The sequence below is a fragment of the Sceloporus occidentalis genome, unplaced genomic scaffold (genome assembly GCF_023333645.1).
Source record: "Sceloporus occidentalis isolate IW3139 unplaced genomic scaffold, rSceOcc1.0.p SCAF_19, whole genome shotgun sequence".
Classification (NCBI taxonomy): Eukaryota; Metazoa; Chordata; class Lepidosauria; order Squamata; family Phrynosomatidae; genus Sceloporus; species Sceloporus occidentalis.
Window position 1 is genome coordinate 2,957,841 of NW_028316999.1, and position 24,765 is coordinate 2,982,605.

Genomic DNA, 24,765 nt, shown 5'->3' on the forward strand with positions numbered 1-24,765 from the left:
ATTTTACCTGCTCGGAGGTGTTAAAATGAATAATGCGGAAAACATGTATAAATACAATAAAGCTGGGCCCACACAGATGTGCCATAAATCAAAGGGAAAAACCAGTGTCATAAAACTAGACAGGGAGATACACATAGTATTTACATAAAAACATTGACTACGGCTCATGTTTATTAAAATAATATATTATAATAATAATATATTAATATAATTAAAATATTAAGCTTCCATGTATGGGAACAAAAAATGTTGCTAATCTTCATCAATGAGCTTCCTAGTGTAAGGGTTTTTCTGACACATAAGCAGAAAAATCACAATTAATGATGTGTTAAGACACAGTAAAGTCTTGAGCTAATTAATAGGAAGTAGGTGGGCTTTGTAGAGCTTGATGTGAATTTAGGCCCGAAATCATCTATAGCTCTAAAAAACCAACCTTTTTCATAAGGTCTTCATACAGAAAGTAAGAAACAGTCCATAATAATGAGCTCAGGGTTATTTTTACATATTTTAGTTAGTACAACTGCCTACAGTCCACATGTTCCTTACTTGGCATCAGGGCAGGACTAGCAATGACAGGTCAGCGCTGGCACTTTAAGGCTAGTGGCTGCTTGCTGGCCTAAATGTGGCTGATGGCAGGATGCACCCTGCAGCATGGTGCTGCCTTCCAGCGGCCCAGTGTGACCGCCTAAATCTGGGTATATGGATCCAGGCATGGTAGAAATGCAAAATGTTTACCTGATTGCTTTCGTAGCAGAGACAAACTGCTTCAATTTTCACCTTCTCATCTGTAACCAGCATTTAGTAACCCATGGTGCACCCATTAATTAAAGGAGAAATACTGTCTTTTTTTTACATCCCTCTTTCATTTATAGAAATATATTAATTTTAAAAGTTTTTATGTTGAGAAATGGGTTCAGGTCTTTTAACTTTTGCTTGCAAAAAAAGCCCTTTGGCTATTTCATGGATTCCAGCCTGACCCAGAAATGGTCATTAGTTACAGGCAATTATTCAAGTGCTGCATTCCTGAAAAATTACCATCCCAAACGAACCGGCCAAGCCACTGGATTCCAGAACTGCTGCAATACTACTTATCTGATCTAGTTATACAGAGTTTATTTACCATTAAAGAGACACTCCAGTACTTTAACCCCTTAAGGACCAGGCTGTTTTTTTATTTTTTGTACCCTTCGTGATCAAGGCTATTTTGACACTTTGGCGGTGTATTTTTTTTCAGGACAAGAAGGGCTTTCTTCAGATACCAATTTTTGATTATATTATCTAATTTCCTATAAAAACAATATAATGAAAAATTGAAAAAACACACTTTTTTTTGGAAAAATCTTTTTGTCATCTAAAAAAGCTAATGAAAAAAACTGCTAAATAGATTCTACTATTTGTCCTGCGTGTAGAAATACCCAATGTTTTTTTTACCCCCATCAAACCATATATTTTTGAAAACTAAACACCCCAAGGTATTTCAAACGCTGGTATTTTTACCCTTTCAATGCACTAATTGTACTGCCACCCCTTGTAAAACTTTGTGGTAGTAATTTATTTTATGTTTTTTATCACACAGGCTGTTCTTCAGGTATGGATGTACAGCTCCTGGTACATGTCACTGTCAAACAACATCCCTAATATGTGTTCAGCAACATCTGCCGAGTACAGTGATACCCTCCCCATGCATGGGTTTGTCGGGTTGTTTGGGAGGTCAAACTCCACATTTGGGAAGTGCCCATTTTTCAACTTGGAACTTTAACATCTGGTCCTACTGCCCCCATGCCCTAATTGGGCCATCTTTGAAGCCGGCTAATTCAATTTACCCCATCAAACCATATATTTTTGAAAACATTACAGCAACACCGTTTAAGCATAGAAAGTGATCATTAACCATTTTTGCGGGACGTGCCTGGCCCGTCATAGGTCGTTAAGTGGTTAATATGCCTTCTGGAACTCCCAGATGAGCCAGTGCTGGAACTGACTGATGGTGAGTATATAGCGCATGCGCAGTGGAAAGTAGGAGATGTGTTCTGCCAGACACATCTCCTGCAAGACAACGCACCGATGACGATGTATTGGGTAAGACTATTAATTCAAAGGGGACACTCACATATCATAAGTATTAAAGTGATTATGATGACTTGGGTGTAACTTTAACTATAGAAAACATATTATGTGGTCAAACCTACATGCATAGATTCTAAGGACTGGATTATAATGTTTTTCTCATTCCAAATCATTTAGACATTGTTATGTATCTAATCAGGTGCCAAACATGTTATGAAAGCAAACATAAAATAATGTGTACTATTTCGCTTTAAAGTAATGGAATACTAGAACGTTAACATTTACACTAAGAAATAAGATACCTCTATAAAGATTTACGTTAACAAAAAAGAAGGATTAAAACTTACTTCAGTTTAATGGTAATGCTTCTTGTTTCAGCCAACCATGCACCTTATTCCAAGCAGATACAATCCGTGATGCAGTCTCTGGCATGTGTAATATGAAAAAGTAAATCCAGCCCTTTAGTGCTTTCCCACCCTGTGTCTCAGTGGGATGACATGTTCACGATAAAGCCAGTAATAATGATAATTAATTCATATCGAGAAAAGCACGGCATGTGTGGAGATCGTTGGATATGGGGCTGGTGAGAGTGCTGTGACAGCCCTGCTCCTCCTGCAGTTATCAGACTGCAGTATCATGCATTACGAGTCTCCACGGCTCAGGATCTGCAGAGGCCTGTTATATCGAGCATGTGAAGCTCAACACACCAAAGGATGTGAACGATGGTCAAACCACTTCCTTTCAACATGTCTATAAAGGCGAGAAAATGCCATTCTGATCTCTGTACTATTTTTTGTGGTAGTGTTGAAATGTGCGATGCAACAACATGAAAAGAGAAGTTATTTTTCTTTAACTAACATTTCGTCTCATTTTATAGTATATTGTGGGGGCAATAAAGATTTTGTGTTTGTATTTTGTTTATTTTATTATCGGATTGCCTCGATTATAAGACGACCCCCCCCCAAATTTTAATATTAATTTAGAAAAAAAAGAAAGAGCCTGAATATAAGACTACCTTATAGGAAAAAAGTTTACTAGTAAATATTTTTTCACATTTAGACTATTTTTTGTTTTTATTTCCTTTTATTTGCCACTCTGCCCCCCAGTTATGCACATCTGCCCCAGGCTTGCCACTCTGCCCCCCAGGTATGCCTTATATTGCCCTATATGCCTCTCTGCCCCCAGATAAGCCTTATAACCCCCCCTATATGCCACTCTCCCTCCCTGGTATGACATTCTGCCCCCCAGACTTACCAATGCATCCCAGACTTGTCCTCCGTGCTCCAGACTCCCTGATGTCTAGTGAGGGCAGCCGGTGGACGTCTGCGCAATGCAAGAAAGGAGGATCCAGGTCAGTGGCGTCACAACCCCGGGTGTGGGGTGCGTGCACCGCACCCGGGTGACACCTTACAGGGGGTGACACCACACCACGCATATAGTCTATATATATAGTCTATATATTATATAGATTGTAAGCTCGCAAGAGCAGGGTCCTCTTCTCTTTTGCACCAGTTTGTTATTGTATGTGTTTATAAACGGTTCTAATGAATGTAACAGCGCTGCGGAATCGGCCGTCGCTGTATAAATAAATATAATGTAATATAGTTCCCTTTTCTCTTTTTTCATCCCTTTTTTGGTTCTTCTGCATTATACCACCATCCACCAGGGGGCACCGGTATAAAGTAGTTAGATGCCGAAATGAAAGAACGCCGGCTGACCGTGTATTAGGTAAGTAGGGGGTTGGGGTAAAGGGGGGCACATGGTGGGTTCCCAGAGGTGGTTGTGGTGCCTGGGGCCTTATATTGGGACAGAGCAATCTGTTCCAATACCCGGAGTCCAGGTATTGGAACAGATTGCTCTGTCCCAATATCAGGCCCCTGAGGGGGTGACACCATGTGTAATCGCACCGGGTGACACCAACCCTAGTGACGCCACTGATCTAGGTCCCCTGCAGTGCTGCGGGGGATCTGGGTCTTAGTCTTAAAGTCAGACCTCTATTTGAGGTCTGATTGTAAGATGACCTTGAAGACCAGGGGTATTTTTCAAAACGTTTGGTCTGAAAAAACCTTGTCTTATATTTGAGAAAATATTGTATATCACGTATTTAATCTTAGTGTCACATACCTACCACCACAGAGAAGGGGGAGACCCCCTTCTACCTCACTACAGCTTCTTTAGCTAAGAAAGGATACAGTGCTTCTTCTACGGGGAAGGGGGAGACCTCATAGATTTAATTATTTACTATCATTCCAGGGAACTCCCCAGATTTTACCCGGAGACTCCAGGTGAATCACTGCTTTTCTTGGTCACTGGAAACGCCAGCTCTCTTGCGCTCATTTCCCCTTAACAGTAGTGTGTGTCCTGACGTCGACGTGACCACCTGCAGCGTCAGCAGGACCACCCACCCTTGTCAGCGGGACCTCCTACCCGCATCCTGCAAGGGAAGCTCTGGGTAGCCAGAGACAGAAAGCTTCCAGTTATGTACTAGATATGTGCAAATGGACCAAAAAAAATTTTGCAGTTCTTTTTTGGTCCATTCATTGTAAGGCAACAAATTTCATTCCTTGCACGTTTGGTTTGGCCGAAAATTTGGAGGGATTTTTATTTGGGAACAAAATTATTTGCCTAGTGCCCACATTCACTGTCATATAATCTCCCACACTCTCGTTCACCTTCTCTCTTACGCTCTCCAAATGTTTCCCTACCTTCTCTGCCAAACACTTCCACATCTTTTTATTCTATCTTCAATCTTTAATCTGCTATCTCCTATCTTTGTCTACATCTCTGTGGACATAACCCGGTGGGAACTTCTGTCAAAATGTTTGTGGTGAAGTCCTTTCTCTGCAATTGGGGAAGAGGAAGTCACCGAAAGAAGTTACAGAAGTCAAAGTCCCAACCGGGACTTTTTTTGTTATGCCACTGGCTACTTTGTTGCAGACATTCCCTACCCTTAATGTATCCCGTGTGTAAGTAGTAATTATGATTACCTTGTTTCGATATGTACACCTAAACTGATTTGGAAACATTTTTGCAATGGGCAGAGTTAGGCATTATTATCTTCTCTTGTGGCAAAAACCTTGCACAGACGTGTACATGTGAATCACATTTCAAGAAATATTGCATGTGGCACAACATTACTGGGTGTAAACAGCCTATTTCCTCCAATTTTTACACTAACTTTCATGCTAGTTACAGCAGAATCAATCATAAAAGCCTGATTTTCACAGGAATTTTACCGCATGGAGCCTCCGCAGACACCATGGGGACAACCTCTCCCCCAATAAAAATAGAGAGGTCATCCCTGTGGTGTGCGGAGGCTCTGCCATGTTGTGAAAGTACTCGGATAAGGAGAGGATACCGCAGATAGATTAGAAGAGAAAGGAGCAGTAGAAGCAGAGCCAGAGAAGAGGTTGTCAGAGAAGGTAGGGAGAAAGAGTGAGTGAGATATGTAGAAGCACTGTGCAAAATGGTTTAAACTTTATAAATAAAAGATAAAAATCATAATGAATAATAATACAAACTCATGATGCTGAAAAATGTGGACAGACTCCATAAAGATAGTTTAGCAAATAGTATATTAGTAAATATTAGTATCTGCCGCCATCTAGTGTCCAATTAGAAAGTTGCATCTTTTTAAATGTTGTTGCCAATGATTATTAAAAGACACAAGTACTAATATAATGTCCTGATATCAATGAGAACCTATTTAAGCATGTTTTTATATATTGCTGAACTAGATTGTAGTGCCATATCCTGACATGTGTAGAATACATATGTTACTGATGTTAAGAATGACTTAAAGAGAAAAGTACATTCTAGATTATCCACGATCTAGAATACGGTATATATATATATATATATATATATATATATATATATATATATATATATATCCATATATATTAAATCATATCATAATTTAAGATTTATAAATAGAAATAGTAATAACACAGATTATAAATTAATTTTGAAATATAAAATATAGTAAATACAGCCAAAGCAATTGAATATATATATATATATATATAAAAATCTTGTTACTGTGTGCTGAGTGTGCTTTAAGTAATGAAATACTGTAAGTATTATACATGATATTCTTCACTCTATGTATTAAGTACAGTAGTCCCAAGGTGGTTGATTTCATCCAACATGCATATTGCTACTGTGGCTCACATGAAACTCCTGATTGCATCAATTATATATGTGGTATATCAATGATCAATGTTTAGTTTCAAAATCGAACCAAGTATTTGCTAGTATCCTCATCAGAATCTACAAAGGCATTTTATATTTATGAAAACACATAAGAGTAAAAGAGCTGTTTCAACCATTTAAAAAAGAGCTGGACCTTTCCATTAGGGTCTATGGGTAATTAGGGTAGAGTCCATGAGTCCAAGAGCATTAATACCAGGAGTGAAACTTATAATTTGACAGCTGATAAGCACTATTTGGTCCATCTAGTCTTCCCGTTAGAAGGGGAACTTAAATTCTGAGTTTTAAAATCAGTTGGCAGACATTCTCACATTGCATTAGACCAGGGGTGGGCAATTAATTTTCCCATGGGGCCACATGAGAAATTGGAATGGTTTTAGAGGGCCAGACCTCTACAAACAACAAACTCCGAAGCCTTGTCCATTTTGTTAACTTATGTGCTGTTTAATAAAGTTATTCAAGCCTACGTCATTGGTAGAGGTGCTTGAATAAGTAAGGCCTGAATAACTATTAGCACAGCACAGAAGTGAACAAAATGAACAAGGCTTCGGAGTGCATACCGTATTTTTCGCTCTATAAGACGCACCTGCTGATAAGACGCACCTAGATTTTAGAGGAGAAAAAAAAGGAAAAAATATTTTGAGCTAAAAAATGGGCTAAAATATTTATTACAATAACTGAATAAGCTATGAACACAGTAAGACACACACAGACACAGTAAGACACACACAGACACAGTAAGACACACACAGACACAGTGAGACACACACAGACACAGTAAGACACACACAGACACAGTAAGACACACACAGACACAGTGAGACACACACAGACACAGTAAGATACACACAGACACAGTGAGACACACACAGACACAGTAAGACACACACAGACACAGTGAGACACACACAGACACAGTAAGACACACACAGACACAGTAAGACACACACAGACACAGTGAGACACACACAGACACAGTAAGACACACACAGACACAGTAAGACACACACAGACACAGTAAGACACACACAGACACAGTGAGACACACACAGACACAGTAAGACACACACAGACACAGTAAGACACACACAGACACAGTGAGACACACACAGACACAGTAAGATACACACACACAGTAAGACACACACACACAAACACAGTAAGACACACACACACAGTAAGACCTCCCTCCCTAACCCCCCTTCTCAGTATCTCCCCTCTAACTCCCTAACCCCCCCTTCTCAGTATCTCCCCTCTAACTCCCTAACCCCCCCTTCTCAGGATACCCCCCCCCCGCCCCGGTCACTTACCTTAAACTCCTGTGTTGGAAGCGTGAGGCGTTAAGCGCCGGCACCCGAGACAAACGCTTCCAACACAGGAGTTTAAGGTAAGTGACCGGGGCGGGGGGGGACACCGGACTCATTGGTGAGTCACCAGGACACTCTTTGCGGGCCGGTCCGAGCTATTCAGCGGGCCGGATGTGGCCCGCGGGCCGTGCTTTGCCCAGGTCTGCATTAGACAGTACATTTCACTCCAGTCCACAGTTTGGATGCAAAGTGGCAATAGGTTTCCTGCACTTTGCAGCTGGAATATACATCTGCTTGGAGAGCTCACCATTGTCTACCAATGCGAGGGATCAGATGACAAACATCATAAAGATCTGTGCCGAAGGGTGCGGAGGGACTAGTGTAGACTCCTTAACCATACACACTCTGTTTTTGCCTCCTTTAAGGAGCAGGAGAGATATAGAGATCAAGCACTACGGCCTTAGTTTTGGTTTCAGAGTGTATATTCAAAAATGCATAATTAAGAGTCAACTGTCAACTTATTGTGTGAATTAAGTCAAGTTAACATCTTGCTATTCGTATTTCTTAGTATTTTGGAAAAGAGCACTCTTAGCGAATACAGGGGAAGGAATAATGAAGGAATCAATAGAATATAATTCTATTTTTATGCTAGCGTTCTGTGAAGTATAATGTTGTATCTGGAATTGACCTCAGGACACCTGTAAATATGGAATCATGTGCAATGTAGTATTTCCTTATTACAGTTCTAAGCACAAATCGCAGTGCTTGGGTATGTGTGTATAATAGCAGTGTATTTTATTCCTTTCAGGGGTCAAAGGAATTCACTCCAAATCAGCCATGGTGACATTTGAAAAGCTCGTATTTATTTATACTTCTGGTTTTTTTTGTGTGTATCATAAATTACAGGATCGAATCGATGCAATCTCACTAGTCAATTTAACACCAGCTGTTTTTGTTGCTACAAAATAGCTCAACCAATATAAATGAAAATTCATTTAAGTACTGGTCAAAGAACAATAATGTTTCAAAATCAAACCTAGTATTTGCTGGTATCCTCATCAGAATCTCCATAAGCCTTTTATATTTCTAAAAATAATTAAAAAAATTTTTTAAAAAAAGGCTTTAGGAAATGGAGCTGTTTGCACCATTCAAAAAATCGTGAATTAGGGTAGAGTTCATGCAGCGTCTAGAGCAGAATAAAAAGAAATAAAACATAGAAATTGACAGCAGATAAGAACCATTTGGCCCATTTTGTCTTCCCATCAGAAGAAAGACTGGGGAAACTTTTTTTTTTAAATGGCCAGTCATGTAAAATGACTAGACTTTTCTTTAAAATTGATTGAAATAATTATTTATACTAGGAAGCAGACAATGCATTTATTCTGGATTTGTATTTAACATTACTGTCCTCTGCCAAAAAATGTATTTTATGTAATTACTAATAACCATTCCTTCAATGTTCATTTTAGATGCACAGTCAGAGTTTGGAAAAGATCATTCTGATTATGTAGACCATGACCTTTTATTTCTTTGAAGCGCTTCTTCATCAATGGTAAGCAATTGTACTTTCAGCACCAGTGATTTTATTTACTTCAAAACAATCCTATTATTTCAAGACAGCGCATCAATAAAAAATGCTAATAAAATACAATGGGACTTTATCCAAAGAGTAATTCTTGTGCATTGCGGTAAACAGACAACAATCTATTAAGCAACCAGTGTTATATGTGTGAAAAAAGTGCTGAACCTGACATGCAGAAAGGAGATATATTGTCCATCACTACAGTTCTGTACATGAAATAAACCTATGTAAATGTGTTAATATATTAGCTAAAACTAATCTATCCCTTTTAAAAACCCACCCTAATTGTATACCATGAAGAAAGGTCTTGTAATGTCCTGTTCCCATGGTCTGTATGATTATTCTTTCCTTATCTGTCCCTGTTGGTAGCTTGCGATTTATTGTTTATTTGTTCAGGCAGCCTGTAACAGTGGGTTGAGCCGAAAGGAAATGACAAATAATTAAAGAATATGATTCTAGCTGTGCCACAGGCTGCCACCGATCTCAGCTTCCTTCAAATGATTGTTTAAGCTTAACAAAAAGAATTATGCTGAAAACTAAAATTCGGCTTTTATTGATGGAAGCACATATAATAAATACATTATATTACCCAAGTATAAGTCGACAGAACATTATCAATAATTTTATGCAATTTGTTTTTTTTTAAAATAACATGTTATTTATAAAGTACACAAAGATCTATATTTTTTTATCTTTAGTTAGTTTAATGCTAACTTAGAAAGAAGTGTTGATGAATTGCAGATAAAAAATATGCTTCTTACATTTACTATCATATTATAATAGTTAATCCTATTTTGCATACTTTGCATTTAGAACACATGTGCCATTACAAAGGCAATACTATCTAGGATTGTAACTAATGCTATTAAATATTTCTCTTTAATTAGTTTTTTTTGTTAATTAAAATCATGCCGTCTGAAGCCATCACTGGTATTATATCATGAGCCAGCATAATAATGATCTACAGTCTGTTCAAAATTGGAAAATAGCTCTTGGATATTAATTTTCTAGCGTAATGGGCAAATGTAAATGCAGCCAGGATGTGTTGGAGAATATAATTACTGTCTTTGAATAATTTAATCTTATACCAATCAGGCTATTAGAGAATTCATCATTCAATACCAGCGGGACACAGCTAAAGTTATTTATTTATAAACCAATACTGGACTGCCTATGAGGTTTCCATTAGATGATTGGGTTTGCACAACAAGAATTATCAAGCATACATACAAGAATATTATTTTTTTGGGGGGGGGTGCACAAAGACATTCATTTTCATAGCTGTGTTCTTACATTGGCTTGAATTGTTTTACACCTATATGTATTTTTTTAAGTTTTTAAATTAGATTTTGTTGTTATAAATTACATTTATCTATTTATATATCTTCAAAGTATTCATTTTTAATTTTCTTAAATCTTATATAGATTGTGAGGAGGTGGGATGAATTTGATATTCTTTTAGTTATTGGAACTAGTAATTCAATCCAATTAAATACAATATGCATGTAACCAGTTTTTTATTAGGCATTTTATTATGCCTAATATACAGTTGGTACTGGGAATCAACAGAGTTCTCCAAGAGGTGATCCGTATGGATGGCTGGGCAATGGCTAATTCATCTTGTTAAATAGTCTCAGCAAAATAAAATTAATGTGTTAAATCACACAAAGTCTCATAAATGAAGCCTCCACATTACAATATTTTGCCACCAAGAGCTTTCTTGACAGTTCCATTCAGCAGTCAAGCATTAGACTCTTTAAGCGAATATGAGTAGGCTTTGAGAGTGTTTGCATTAAATTGGTAATGAAAGTCCAAAAACACTAATAGGTCCAATTACCATTTCAGATCTAAGCAATGGTGGGGCAATTGAAGATCCCCTTAATGTACATGAGATGAGAAAATTCCAAGGTTTTACTTTTAAATAATTACATCTGGTTTCCACTAAACTTATCTTGAGTCAAACATTTAGGCTAAATTTAGTGAGCCCTCTCAGAAATGTCTCTTAATTTGCCTTATTACTCATTACTTTGATAAATTAAAATGAGGAAATACACCTTTGTTGATCTTCGTTATTCTGTTTTTTTGGTAAATAAATAAAAGGGTCTACTCACTAAAAATGGTGTTTGCACTAACTTATATCACTATCCATTTTCAAGGGGAAATCCCTGAGTGGATCTTTTCCCGAAGGCCTGAGTTGGCCATGTATATATATTATACAGGACCAGATCTCACATTTTTACAAGATGAAACTCTCTGGGAGTTAGCCCTGATTACTCCTATTTATACAGACAACTGGGCATGAAAGAATCCTTTAAAAAAATCACCAGAAGAAATTACATTTATTGTACTTAAAACGACAAGAGAAGAGGAAATGAATAGGAAGAGGGAGATACAAAATTTAGATATGTGAGATGGTTGATTGAAAAGAGAATTACGGTAAGGTGGATTCACTGAAATTTTTAATTATTTTCTACAAATTAGCTCACTGCACAGCGTACGTCTGTCAAGATGAAATTAGAATTTCATAAACACATCATGAAACACCGTTTAAATTGGGGACCAATGCACTCAACCCGTTTTTAGCAACTCTCTTATAGACTTTGTTGATGATCTTACACAACAGAGTTAGAGCTTCGCAAGATAGGGAAACCTTTGTTGAAGAAAATAACTATCCCACTGAAAAAGAAAAAATAAATAAAGGAAACCACATCCAGAGACTTTGTTATATTTTAACATCAAACAGTGATATGACCTTTATCAACTCTGTATTTCTATTACACTGAATTATTTGGCTACAGTGTAGCTGGGGATAGGAAACAAATGCTATTTATAGATACTTTATTGACGGGAGATTGTGAAATTTAGAGTCCCAGTTATGAGTATAGACACCATATACATTTAACTGTTTCTCATAGGATTCACACAAAAAAATACAGTACTGTGCAAAAGTTGTAGTCATGTGCGAAAAAATGCTGTAAGAATGCTTTAAAAATACATGCTAATAGTTTATTTTTAGCATTTATCAAAATACAAAGTGAGTGAAAATAAGAGAATCTAAATCAAACCAATATTGGGTGTTACCACCCTTTGCCTTGCTAGCAGGTAGGTTGTTCCAAACATCTTGGAGAACTGACCTCCGTTCTTATGTGCATTTAGGCAGCCTTACTTTGTCTTTAATTCCAGACAGACTGAATGATGTTGAGCTCAGGGCTCTGTGTCCATACAATGATTTCCAGGACTCTGTGTTCTTCTTTAAGCTGCAAGTAGTTCTTAATGACTTTGACTGTATGTTTGGAGTCATTTCCATGCTGCAGAATAAATAAGGGACCAATCAGACGCCTCCCTGGTAGTATTGCATGATGGATAAGTATCTGCTTGTACTATTAAGTATTGCCCTATGCTAGAGCCATATATTTCAAATTTTAACTCATCAGTCCAAAGCACCTGCAGCCATTGTTCTGTCCCCCAGTTATTGTGTTCTCTGGACAGTAGATGGGTGTACCAGGGGCCCTCTGTTTTCTTCCAATGCTGAGCTAATGTGAAAGGAAGTAAGCAGGGTGTGTCTTTCATCTGTTGCACTTCATTTCCTTGGCCGACCACTGCATCTACTGTCCTCAACATTGTCTGCCTCTTTGTGCTTCTTAAAAAGAACATGGACAGAAGGTGGTCAGAACATCTGGAAACCTTTGTCTGCCTTGAAATTTCTGCCTGGGAGAGACCTTGCTGATAGCTGTGCTCAGTCTTGCCATGGGGTATGAGTCTTGACATTATACTGTCTTCAGTAACCTCACCTTGTTAGTTACACCTCACCCAGTTTCATTTCTCTTAAATAGTTGTTTCTGTTTCAGTTAATTATTGTGTTTCAACCTACGTATTAAACTGACTGATCAAACACCTGTTTAACTATATGCCTACACAATCCCTGATATTGGGCATGTGTACCTAGAAGAATTAATGCTGTTTTAAACTTGACTGAGGTACCGTCAATGCTGGCACCCCCCCACCAAAAAAAATAATTACACATGGAACAAAAGATTTCTTTTTAAAACAATCTTTATTAAAAGTCAGCTTATAATGGATATTTTTGGCCACAGAGCAGTCAGCTTTGCCTTCCACGCCGGAACATTAACATCAGTTCTTTATTTAAAAGTCATAGTATGTCAGGACCAGGGCAAGCAGGTCGGGTAGGAACCCATGTGCAGGGGATACTGGGGAGTTTGTCTGTACCCCTTTATGCATATTGATGGGTAGGTAGGTACAGACAGGCACACAGACGGATTAGCAGGACTGGAAAACAGAATAGAAGGGAGCCGAGGCAGAGACAGGGGAGCCGAGGCAGAGAAAGGGGAGCTGAGGCAGGTAAGCCCGCTGGCAGAGGCGGACGGCAGGTAAGCCCGCTGGCAGAGGCGGACGGGTAGGAGGCCCAGTGGCAGGGCGGATGGGTAGGAGGCCTGCTGGCAGGGCTGAAGGCAGGAACAATACAGGGTCAGGTACATGTCCAGAGCAAAGCAGTCCTCCAGTGTTAATGCCAAGGCACTGACTGAATGGCAGGTCTTTAAAGGCAGGGCTCCACTCAGGTAATAAGGCTCAGCTGTACCTGGTAATTGGGTTCTGAGCACTCCAGAGGGAGGAGGGTGGCCACTTGTGGTAGCAGATGGATATACCACATGTATGATTAAGCCATGGTTCAGACAGCGAAAAGTGGACCCTGACATAGTACCCGTGACCATATTTTGAGCCAACCCCTTGTTGGCCAACAGAAGTGTTTGTAAACAAACATCACCAACGTTTACTTAACCACTTATTAAACCATAAATTACAACAACTGGCTGACAGAGGCGTAAAACTGTATCCCTCCTCAACACCTTATTCACAAGGACAAAACAACCGAAACCTCACAAAAATAGAACAAAAGGGGATGGGAGAGAGGGAATGTTGTCCCAAGCTTGACTAATTAACATGTCCCTGGAGGAGGGATGGGTTTATATGACACTTCTCTCCCTACAAAGGTATTGCTAACAGGCGACCACCAATTGTGCTAAAGCTCAACGTTTGATTGACTGACACAACATGTGTACTGCCTGACGTCCCCAGTCATGGTGCCCCTCAGTACTCTCTTTTCTCATCTTGCGGTTTCCCCCTCTATTGAAGCTTTATCAATACAACTTAGTGTGCAGACAGTACACAACTTCAACCTTCTGCATTAACACATCCACTATAGACACTTCTACCCTTAAGAGACCGGTCCTATTTTTTCTCAGGTAGGGTAATTATCTATGTATAACTCAATTATTTGCCTGTAATTTATAACGGTCTCTTAAGAAGGCCTTGAGTTCTCTGTTATTTGCTCCCCATACTGAAATTTGGTTTCAGGTGTGTTCAAATGACTTTAAAGCATTTGTGTATATTTTGATAGTTATGTATTTTATTACACTTATTCATGTGGTTTTCATGTGATACTATTCTTATAACTCTGTCTTGTCTCTATGTACAACCAGCTCTCTCACTAGATATGTTTATTCTTCCCCCAGTCCTGTGTCCCCAGTCTCCCTGCTCACTCACTGCTCCAGATGCTGTCTGGTCTCCTCTGATCCCTCTAGGATCTCTTAGAACACACTAGAGAGGGAAGGGGCGAGAGAGGGGGTGGATGTGTGTTTGTGAGAGGGTGCAGCTGCAGAGGAGATACTAAGAAGAGGAAGGGGGATCAAGAGTTGGGAGGGACTGTAAAGTGTACACGCAGAGCCTTCGCTGAATTATTTTATAAGCCGTAGAGGCACTGAAATTGTTAATTGTCATTTGAATATTAATTATACTCTGTTTTTATAAGATTTTTGGTTTTATAACATTTGTTTCATTCCCCATAAATAGTATGTTTGATCCATTATGGAAAGAAATGCCTTTCAGGTGGCAAAGTGCCCATGGAATTGTTCTTTTTTCTTTTTTTGTAGAGAAACATAAAAAAGAATTTGACAGCAGCTAAGACCTATTTAGTTCATCTAATCCAGGGGTGTCCAAGTTTTTTCTGCAGTGGGCCACTTCATCAGAATTGTATACGTGCGCGGGCCGCACTCATTTTTCACTGTGACAAAAAATATGGCCTTTAATAAAATATGCAGATTAAAATAAAGTAAAATGACACAAAACCTTTACTCTTCCTCTCACTGATTTCTGGGCCTTGAAAGTTTTGCGACTACAAATTCAGGATTCCCTAGATTTATTCTAGGGATGAACTAAAATGAAAATTCTGGACCAAAACATTCAGGGTTCACTTAGCCAAAACCGAAAATGACCCCCACCTTTAAAAATAATAATAAAAACTCACATGTTTAATAAAAGTAGGTAACACACAATTGGACAAAATTAGCAATATGACTTGGCATGATAGGCAACCAGTAAATGCTGGTACCTAGGCATGATGGGACTGTGCTCGCTGTGATTGCTGTTAGCAATCACACTCCTATCATGCCAAGTCAGCCAGTACATGCTGGTACAGGGTGGCTGTAAGTGATGTGCAGACCCCATACTGCTGGCAGCATCACTACACAAGGGGGGCAGCTAGCTAGGTTTCGACATGTACTGGCTGACTTGGCATGATAGGAGTGTGATTGCTAACAGTAGTCACAGTCCCATCATGCCTAGGTTCCAGCACTTACACATCCATCCAGTAAATGCTGGAACCTAGGCATGATGGGACTGTGATTGCTGTTAGCAATCACACTCCTATCATGCCAAGTCAGCCAGTACATGCTGGTACAGGGTGGCTGTAAGTGCAGACCCCATACTGCTGGCAGCATCACTACACAAGGGGGGCAGCTGGCCAGGTTTCAGCATGTACTGGCTGACTTGGCATGATAGGAGTGTGATTGCTAACAGCAATCACAGTCCCATTATGCCTAGGTTCCAGCACTTACACATCCATGCTATCACACACACACTCATTTATTCATATAATCATTCATTCACAGATTCATTCCCTCAATCACAAACACCCTCCCCACCCCCTTACCTGCACTGCAGCTCCTCGATGCCGCTCACAGACTTCAGCAGGGGGCGCGGCCTCCCTCTGCCTTCTCTGCTAAAGCACAGAGGAAGTAGGATGTCACGTGAACTCCGCTTCCTCTGTGCAGTCCAGAAGACCCTCCCACAAGTAAGTAGCAGGGCTTGAGGTGCGGCTCGCGTAAGATCGGTTGCCCTGGCTGCATGTTGGACGCCCCTGATCTAATCTGACTATTGTAAAGGCTCAAACATTAATCAGTCCTTGTCTTAGATTCAGAAGCCATATGCCTACTATATGCCAGACTTATCTACCTCTCCCATCGCTTTACTAACGTCTCTCCCCTCTGTCAGTCTCTTCGCTGGCTGCCTGTGCGCTTCAGGATTAATTTCAAAATCCTCACTCTTACTTTCAAAGCCCTTCACAGCGGTTCCCCTCCCTACATCTCCTCTCTCATCTCTAAATATACTCCTAACGTAGAGCTCTACACGCTGCCCGGACTAAGCACCGGGGACTGTGTTATTCCCCCCAACTTACCGGTGCTTCTGAGTCCCCAGTGCTTAGTCCGGGTAGCATGTCGAGCTCTACGCGATTCACGTAGACAACTTCCGCTCAAGCGCGTAGAGCTCTACACGCTGCCCTGACTAAGCACCGGGGACTCAGAAGCACCGATAAGTTTGGAGGAGGGAGGGGGAGGGAGTGTTAAATGGGGGGGGGGAGTGTTAAATGGGGGGGGGCATAAGGCATTTTTGGAGGGAGAGTGCTCTGTGAAATGCCTTTTAACCCCCTTAATGCCACTCTGCCTCCAGAAATGCCTTTTAACCCTCTATGTGCCACTCTGCCTCCTGAAATGCCTTATACCCCCATATATGCCACTCTACCCTATAATATGCCTTTTAACTCCCTAAATACCAGAGAGGCATATAGGGGTATAAGGCAATTCTGGAGGCAGAGTGTCACAAAGAGGGGTCAAAAGGCATATCATTGGGCACAGTGGCATATAGAGGATTAAAAGGCGTATCATGGGGCACAGTGGCATTTAGAGGGTATAAGGCATTTCTGGGGCAGAGTGGCAAGCCTGGGGGCAGATGTGCATAACTGGGGGGGCAGGTTGTAAAAAAGGAAATAAAAACAAAAACAAAATATTTTTCTCAATCATAGCTTTTATTAACAAACAATTGTTCACATAGTTGACATGAATTAACATTTACTGGTAAAACTTTTTTCCTATAGGGTCGTCTTATATTCAGGCTTTTTCTTTTTTTGATAAATTAATATTCAGATTTGGGGGGGGTCGTCTTATAATCAGGGTCGTTTTATAATCTTATAATTGAACAAATTGTTACCTCCTCCGTCGGGCTGCCGGCAGGGACGCCGAGACGCAGCCCGCGCAGTCGGCTCCCTGCTCGTGCCGTCACGGTGAGCTGCGAGACGCGGGTCCCCGGCGATTTCGAGGGATAATTCCGGGGCGCGCGCCTCTACGTCGTGCTAATCTTATGAATATTCATGTCGCTCTTAAAGCGACATTTATTCTTTTTCCTCCTCCCCCTAATTAGGAGGGTAGGAGGATCCATATTGTTGGAGGGATATTTAAACCCTCATTTGGCACTACACCATTGCCTGTGTTAGTGCCTTTTTGCCTTTCACTAGCGTTTGAATCCTGATTAAGCTTTCTGGTATTGACTCCTGCTTGAACCTGACCTCCGTTATATTGCTGCCTGCCCTGACCTTTGCTTGTGACCCCGACTACTCTTTTGCCTGACCCCTCGGATACCGTTATTATTATTTATTTATTTTTTTGTTCCTGAGTTCCACCTTTCATTATTCTTGGTGGTGTACGATCTGTCTCCTGTGCCTGGTGGCAGTACGTCCTCTCTCCTCCAGAGGGCGCTGATTCTGCAGCGCGGATCCAGAACCTGTACCCCGGTTGTGACACAAATACCGTACTTTGTGCTTTTAGTGTATCCCACCGCAAATTCACACCATTGGGGCACTCAGGTTGGAACTTACTTGGGGGCCCAGAAGCACATTGCGCTTTAAGCTAGCTCTACCTTAAGATCAAGCTTTCCCCTCTCAAGGTAAACACTGGATCTCAGTCTTACCATACAGAGTGTTTCTAGTAGACTTGTGCATTCGTCTTCGGGCGAGCAGGAAAACGAACACGAAGAGTGCGTTTTCGTGTTCGTTCCGAAGACACGAAGAAGAGAAGACAGCGGCGGTAAAACGTAGACGAAGACACACACCACGAAGATCTTCGTGATAGTCTTCGTCTGCTAATCTCCCCTGTCCCTTCCCCATCTATCCTACCTTATCTTCGCGGCATCGCGGGAGTTGGCGGAAGCGGAAATCTGTAGGTTCGCCGTCAGGGGTTACAGGGCAGTGCGAGTGAGCCTATTGGTCGCCTACAGGGACCTCCTCTGGCATTAACCAATTGGTTGATTAAAGGGCCGTGCAAGCGACCAATAGGCTCACTCGCACGGCCCCTTAACCCCTTAAGGTGCAATTAGTTACAGCACCAGGATTTTAAAAGTCTGTACGAACGATCAATAGAGTCACTCGTACAGACTTTTAAAATCCTAATGCAGCAACTTGTCCGGCAGATACCACTGGTCTCCCCGTTCTATCAGTTAAATGTCCGTACGAGCGACTCTATTGGTCGCCAGCAGGGGGCTCATCTGCCATCAACCATTGGCAGACGCGCCCACTCCTGGCGACCAATAGAGCTGCGCACACGGGCATTTAAACTCCTAGCGTCAGAGCTGCTGCAGTATGCGTTAACACCGTATTTACCCCTAAAAAACGGGAAAACGAAGAAAAAACCAACACGAAGAATGTCCACGAATATTCGCCCGAAGAGAAGACATAAACAGGCGAATATTCGCGGAATTGGAAGATTTTGTTTTTGCCGACGAGCACGAAGAGCCTCCAGGTGCCCAAGTCTAGTTTCTAGTACTCAATCCAGCTGCAAGGGGAGAATACTCTGATAAATTAAATGAACAGTAGTTTTTAAAGCAACATTTTCATTCACAATAGTAGTATTTTTGGTCAAATTATTGTACTGGACTTCCCTGCCATTCTGTTCTGGAGCTATATGTGGCATGCAGTATTCCAATTTAAAATGTTCTCATGTTTAAAACCTATTCAGACAGCTTTATATGTAGCTTACACATAGGAGCACTAATATGTCAAGGGGAAAAATAATTATTTATATATCTTCTTCTTTATGATCTGATTGGTGAGTGAAAGACCCCACACAGCTAAACTGTAGTGAAGTGTAAGAATGAGAATTAAAATGATTCTAAGCAGTCAATTTGAACTATAGATGCCGTGGCTCTATAACCCAATTCTTAAACTGGGTTATACTTACAGGGTTGGTCTATTGTCACTTTTACCTCATGTATAATATTCTCCTAACTCCTTCTAAATTGTAAGCTCACTTGAGTAGGGCCCTCCTTACGCTTTTTTTTCTGTAAGCGAAAATAATGCACTATTTGTTATGTCCCGTATTCCAGTTGTACATCGCTGCTGAATATGATGGTGTTATATAAATCAGTCATAACATAGAATCTGACACAAGAGAAGAATCATTCAGCCCATCAAGTTGGCCCACTTTTTACTGCTGTAAAAAATGGCACGTTCTGAAAAGAAAACTTAAGTGAAAACCAAAATCGTTAATTTCCAACGATAATTTGTTTTCCCTTAGTCCTAACGGCAGCACAAGAGGGGTATTACTGCCCCTGTGAACAATTAGGACAGGTGGAAAATTAATGATTTACACAATTAAATAAGCAATTAACCCCCTTTACCCCACCTATAAAGGGAACTCCACCCCTAACCACAGTGTGCTATAACAAGAATAATAAAAAAATATAAGAGGGAGGGATATTAGTGTGCTGCCGTTAGGACTAAGGGAAAACAAATTATCGTTAGAAATTAATGATTCCCTTACGTCCTAACTGGCAGCACAAGAGGGGAAGTAGCTAGAAGATCACCTATGAGGGAGGGTCTTCCGGCTGAACAACGTTCAAAACAGACCACCCAAAAGCAGTGTCTTCCGAACGTCTCAAATTTAGCCTATAATGGCTTATAAAAGTGGAGTTAGAACTCCAGGAGGCTGCAGCACAAATATGTTGAAGAGGGATGAGGCCCCTTTCAGCAGCCGAGGTAGCTACCGCTCTGGTAGACTGAGCGCGGACAAAGGCGGGAGGAGGCAAGCCTTGAGCTGAGAAGGATTCTCTGATGGCTTCCTTCATCCACCTGCTCAGGGATGGTTGAGAAGCTTTAGATCCTTTGTTCCTGCCAAAAAACTGTAGAAAGAGATTGTCATCTTTCCTGAAGACACCGGATCTTTGCAGATAGATCTGCAGACATCTGGGGATGTCAAGAGTATGTAGAAGAGATTCTTCTTCTGTTGAAGGATCCGGGTGAAAAACAGGTAGAAAAATGACCTGATTAACGTTCTGAAACGAAGGAATCTTCGGTAAAAAAGCTGGCAGGAACCTTAGGAGAACCCTATCAGGCAGGAATAGGGTGTAAGGCTCAAAGGCACACAGAGCTTGCAACTCACCAATTCTCTTGGCAGAGGTGATCGCCACTAGGAAGGCAGCCTTCCAGGAAAGGTACTTCATGTCCACACTTTCCAATGGCTCGAAGGGGGGGAGAGCATAACCCCCTGAGCACGATAGTAAGGTCCCATTGAGGGACTGGTCTCAGGATCTTAGGTTTTAACCTTTCAGCTCCTTTAAGGAACCTCCTGATAAGGGGTTCTTGGGACAGAGGTTTCCTAAAAAAGCCGATATGGCTGAGGTGTGCACTCTGAGTGTAGAGGGAGCCAGGCCTTTATCCAGTCCATCTTGGAGGAACTGTAATATGGAAGAAATGGGGGGATCTGAGAAACCCACTTAGTTCTTCGCACACCATAATGAAAAAGAGCATCTAATCGGGTTGTAAGCTCTATTAGTAGACTCCGCTCTCGAATGAGACAAAGTCCTCAAGACCCCAGAAGAAAGTCCACTATCCTTTAATAGGGAGCTGTCAATCTCCAGGCTGTCAGATTGAGAATTCTCAGATCTAGGAGAGAACCTGTTCCCAGAAACACAGGGTTCTCTGATATTGGAAGCTTCCAGTACAGACCCTGACTCATCCCCATGAGCTGGGTGAACCACGACCTCTTTGGCCAGAATGGAATTATCGCAATAATCGAGGTCTGGTCCTGTCTGATCCTCATCAATACCTTTGGTATCATGGAAATTGGAGGGAAGATGTAAGCCAGCCCGAACCTCCAAGGGATGGACAGAGCATCTATCGCCCAAGGATTGTCCTCCCTGTATAGGGAGCAAAAGATCTTCACCTTGGCGTTAAACCTCGTAGCCATTAAGTCGATTTCTGGCATTCCCCACCGAAGAGTAATTTGATGAAATACTTCCTGGTTTAGTGACCATTCGCCTGGAACACTGAGACCCCGACTGAGACGGTCCGCTACCACATTGAGAGATCCCCGAATGTGGACTGCAGAGAGGTGGGAGAGGTTCTGCTCTGCCCATGATAGGATCATTCCCACTTCCTTGAGAAGAGGTTGAGATCTCGTGCCACACTGTTTGTTGATATAGTAAACCGCCATAATGTTATCTGAATGAACTTTGCCGCGGATTTGAGGAGCAAAGTGAAGGAGCGCCAATCTGATTGCTCTGAGCTCTCTGAAGTTCGAAGACATAAGGCTCTCTGGACGGGACCAAGAACCTTGTACTGGAATGTCTTCTAGATGGGCTGCATTCGTGGTCAACAGAATCCAGGCTGGCTGAATCAAGGACCTCCCATCTTTCAGATGCTCCCACCAACTGAGGGAGCGACGGACTTGAGGAGACAGGGTGCACATTTTGTTCAACCCTAATGGGTTGCGATTCCAAATGCCCAAAACTTCTGATTGGAGAGGGCGTAGGTGCCAAAGGGCCCAAGGGACTGCATGCGCAGTCGCTGACATGTGCCCTAACATCTTCATAAGCGTTCTGATGGACACTAAAGGGTCCTTAGAGAACTGGTGGCTCTGACAACCCGATTGTGTCTGTCGAGAGACAGAGAGAGAGTCATCCGGGTCAAGTCAATTATGAACCCCAGAAACTTCCTGGAAGTGGATGGAACCAACTCGGACTTTTGGTAGTTTACTATCCACCCTAACTGGTGGAGAAAAGCCAGAGCCTGCTGAAGATGAGAATACAGAATTTCTGTAGAAGCGGCTTTTAGAAGCCAATCGTCTAAATATGGGACGATTTCTAGGCCTTCTAGACTCAAGATTGCTACCACGGCAACTACAACCTTGGTAAAGGTATGAGGAGCAGAGGAGATTCCGAAGGGAAGGGCAGCAAACTGAAGGCGTTTCACTTCGCCGCAAAGGGATACAGCCACACGCAGATACTTCCTGTGGGCTTGGCAAACAGGAACATGAAGGTAAGCGGATGGACTCCATGCGGAATTTTTTTCTCACTATGAACTTGTTCAACTAGCGAAGATCTATGATCATCCGCCATTCTCGTGTGATCTTGGGCACTAGGAAGACTGGAGAAAATACGCCGGATCCACGCTCTTCTGGAGGAACTTCCTCCAACGCCTTCTTCTGTATATAGGCGTGGATAGATGCCTCTACGACTCTGTGCCTCTCGCGCGAGAGAATCCTTGTCAGAACAAAATTCAGAGGAGGTAGGGAAACAAAACTTATTTTGTAGCCTGACCGCACTACATCCAACACCCAGAGGTCTGGTATGGACCTCTCGCAAGCCTCCAGAAAAAAAGATAGACGACCTCCCACCAGGGGGTCTAGCACTGGAGGAGGGGGTTACCTCCGGACTCTCTGGCGCCAGACGTCCTTCTCTTCTCATAGGACCAGCGGGAGGGACCTGCTCCTCTCTTCTGAGTCCCCTGACGCCATAGGGATCTAGAAGGTCCCTGGGACCTGGATCCTCTGGACTGTCTGCCCCTCCCTCTAGAAGCCTGCTGGGGGAGGGATTTGCCTTTCTTGTCAGAAAGGCCCTCCATGATCCTGTCCAGCTCACTGCCAAACAGCTTGCCAGGTTCGTAAGGCAACCCACAAAGCGAAAATTTGGAGGTGTTGTCTGCTTTCGAGGGTTTTAACCATAGGGGTCTCCTTGCAGCAGCAGATAGCGCCAAAGATTTGGAGGCTAGCTTCAGATGTTGAGGCGCAGCATCCGAAACGAATTCCACAGCCAGTTGAGCCGTTTTAAACTGCTTCAAGATATCGTCTCTTGGAACACCTGCATCAATATCCGACTGGATTTGAGGCATTCTGGTGCGCAGAAATTGAGTAACCTCACTAGAGGCTATAGCCACAGAAGCTGAAGCAGAAGCAGCCGCATAATTGCGGTGCAAGGAACTCTTGTGCCTATCCATGGCATCGTGTAAAGAAGATCCTCTTGGACATCTTGGCGATGGCCATATCGACTTTAGGGGGAGGACCCCCTACATTAAGTGGAAACATAGATTTGAACCGCTTGGTGATAACCGGACCTTTTTCCGGGAATTTCCATTCAGTCTCCATTAACTTAATGAGAGACTCATCCACTTTGAAGGCCCTTTGCCCTCTAGAGGTGGTTTCTGGAGCTTCCTTAGGGTCAACATCCTGGTCCCCCGACCATATGGACTTTAGTAACCGTTGGGTTTTCTCAATGGGAAACCAGAACGATGAAGCAGGTTCTTCTTCAGAAGAAGAGTTAAGCTCATCTACAGTGAGATAAGCGTCTTCAGACATAGGGGCCACCCTAGGAGGGGACTGGGCCCTAGGTCTCTTTATCTGGAGTGTATCCTCAAATCTCTTGATAGAGGATCCAACAAAATCTTTAACCCAATCATCATATCACGTATATTGGGTTCTGCTTCAGGGGGATCTCTGCAACTTGAGCAGCGACTATAAGGATAAGCATCCTCTAGAGGTGTATCACACCCGCAGCAGGTAAAATGCCTGCGCTTGGCAGTGGACTTGCGCCCCTCATGAGCAGGATCCTCTGGAGTATGGGATGACATCTGCAAAAGAGATGACCAAAATAATATAAAGAGTTTTATTAAACATAAAAATCTTCTTAGTTATACCTACCCTGAGATTGAAAATGCAAGGGAAGGATAACACACAAAGCCAAAGATAGACAGGAGACTCTAGGAAGGCTAACTAATAGCTGTACTAAGAGACAGCCTAAAGGATACTAACAGGTTAATATACACTGGCAGAGAGCCAAAACAGGAAGCCACGCCCCCGGAAGTGGCATCAGACGCCACAAAAGAAAATCAGGAATCCAAGTAAGAACAAACTTTCTGTGGGATTATTACTGCTGCTGAGGGAAAAGAAATGGATTCCTCCCCCTCAGCAGCTAAAACGAGTACAGGGAGGCATAGAGAAACTCCAGAACATCACAGACTAGATCAGCAGACATGAAGATAAGCAGCTGGGAGGAGACATCCAAACCAGTCAGGTATAGATCCAGCACAAACACACAGATAATGCTGGGTGAAATGAGGCCGTCCTGCAGCACAGCAGGGGAGCAGATAAAAATAGGATACACAATCTAACAGGAGGGCACCTGAAAAAAAGTAAATTAAAG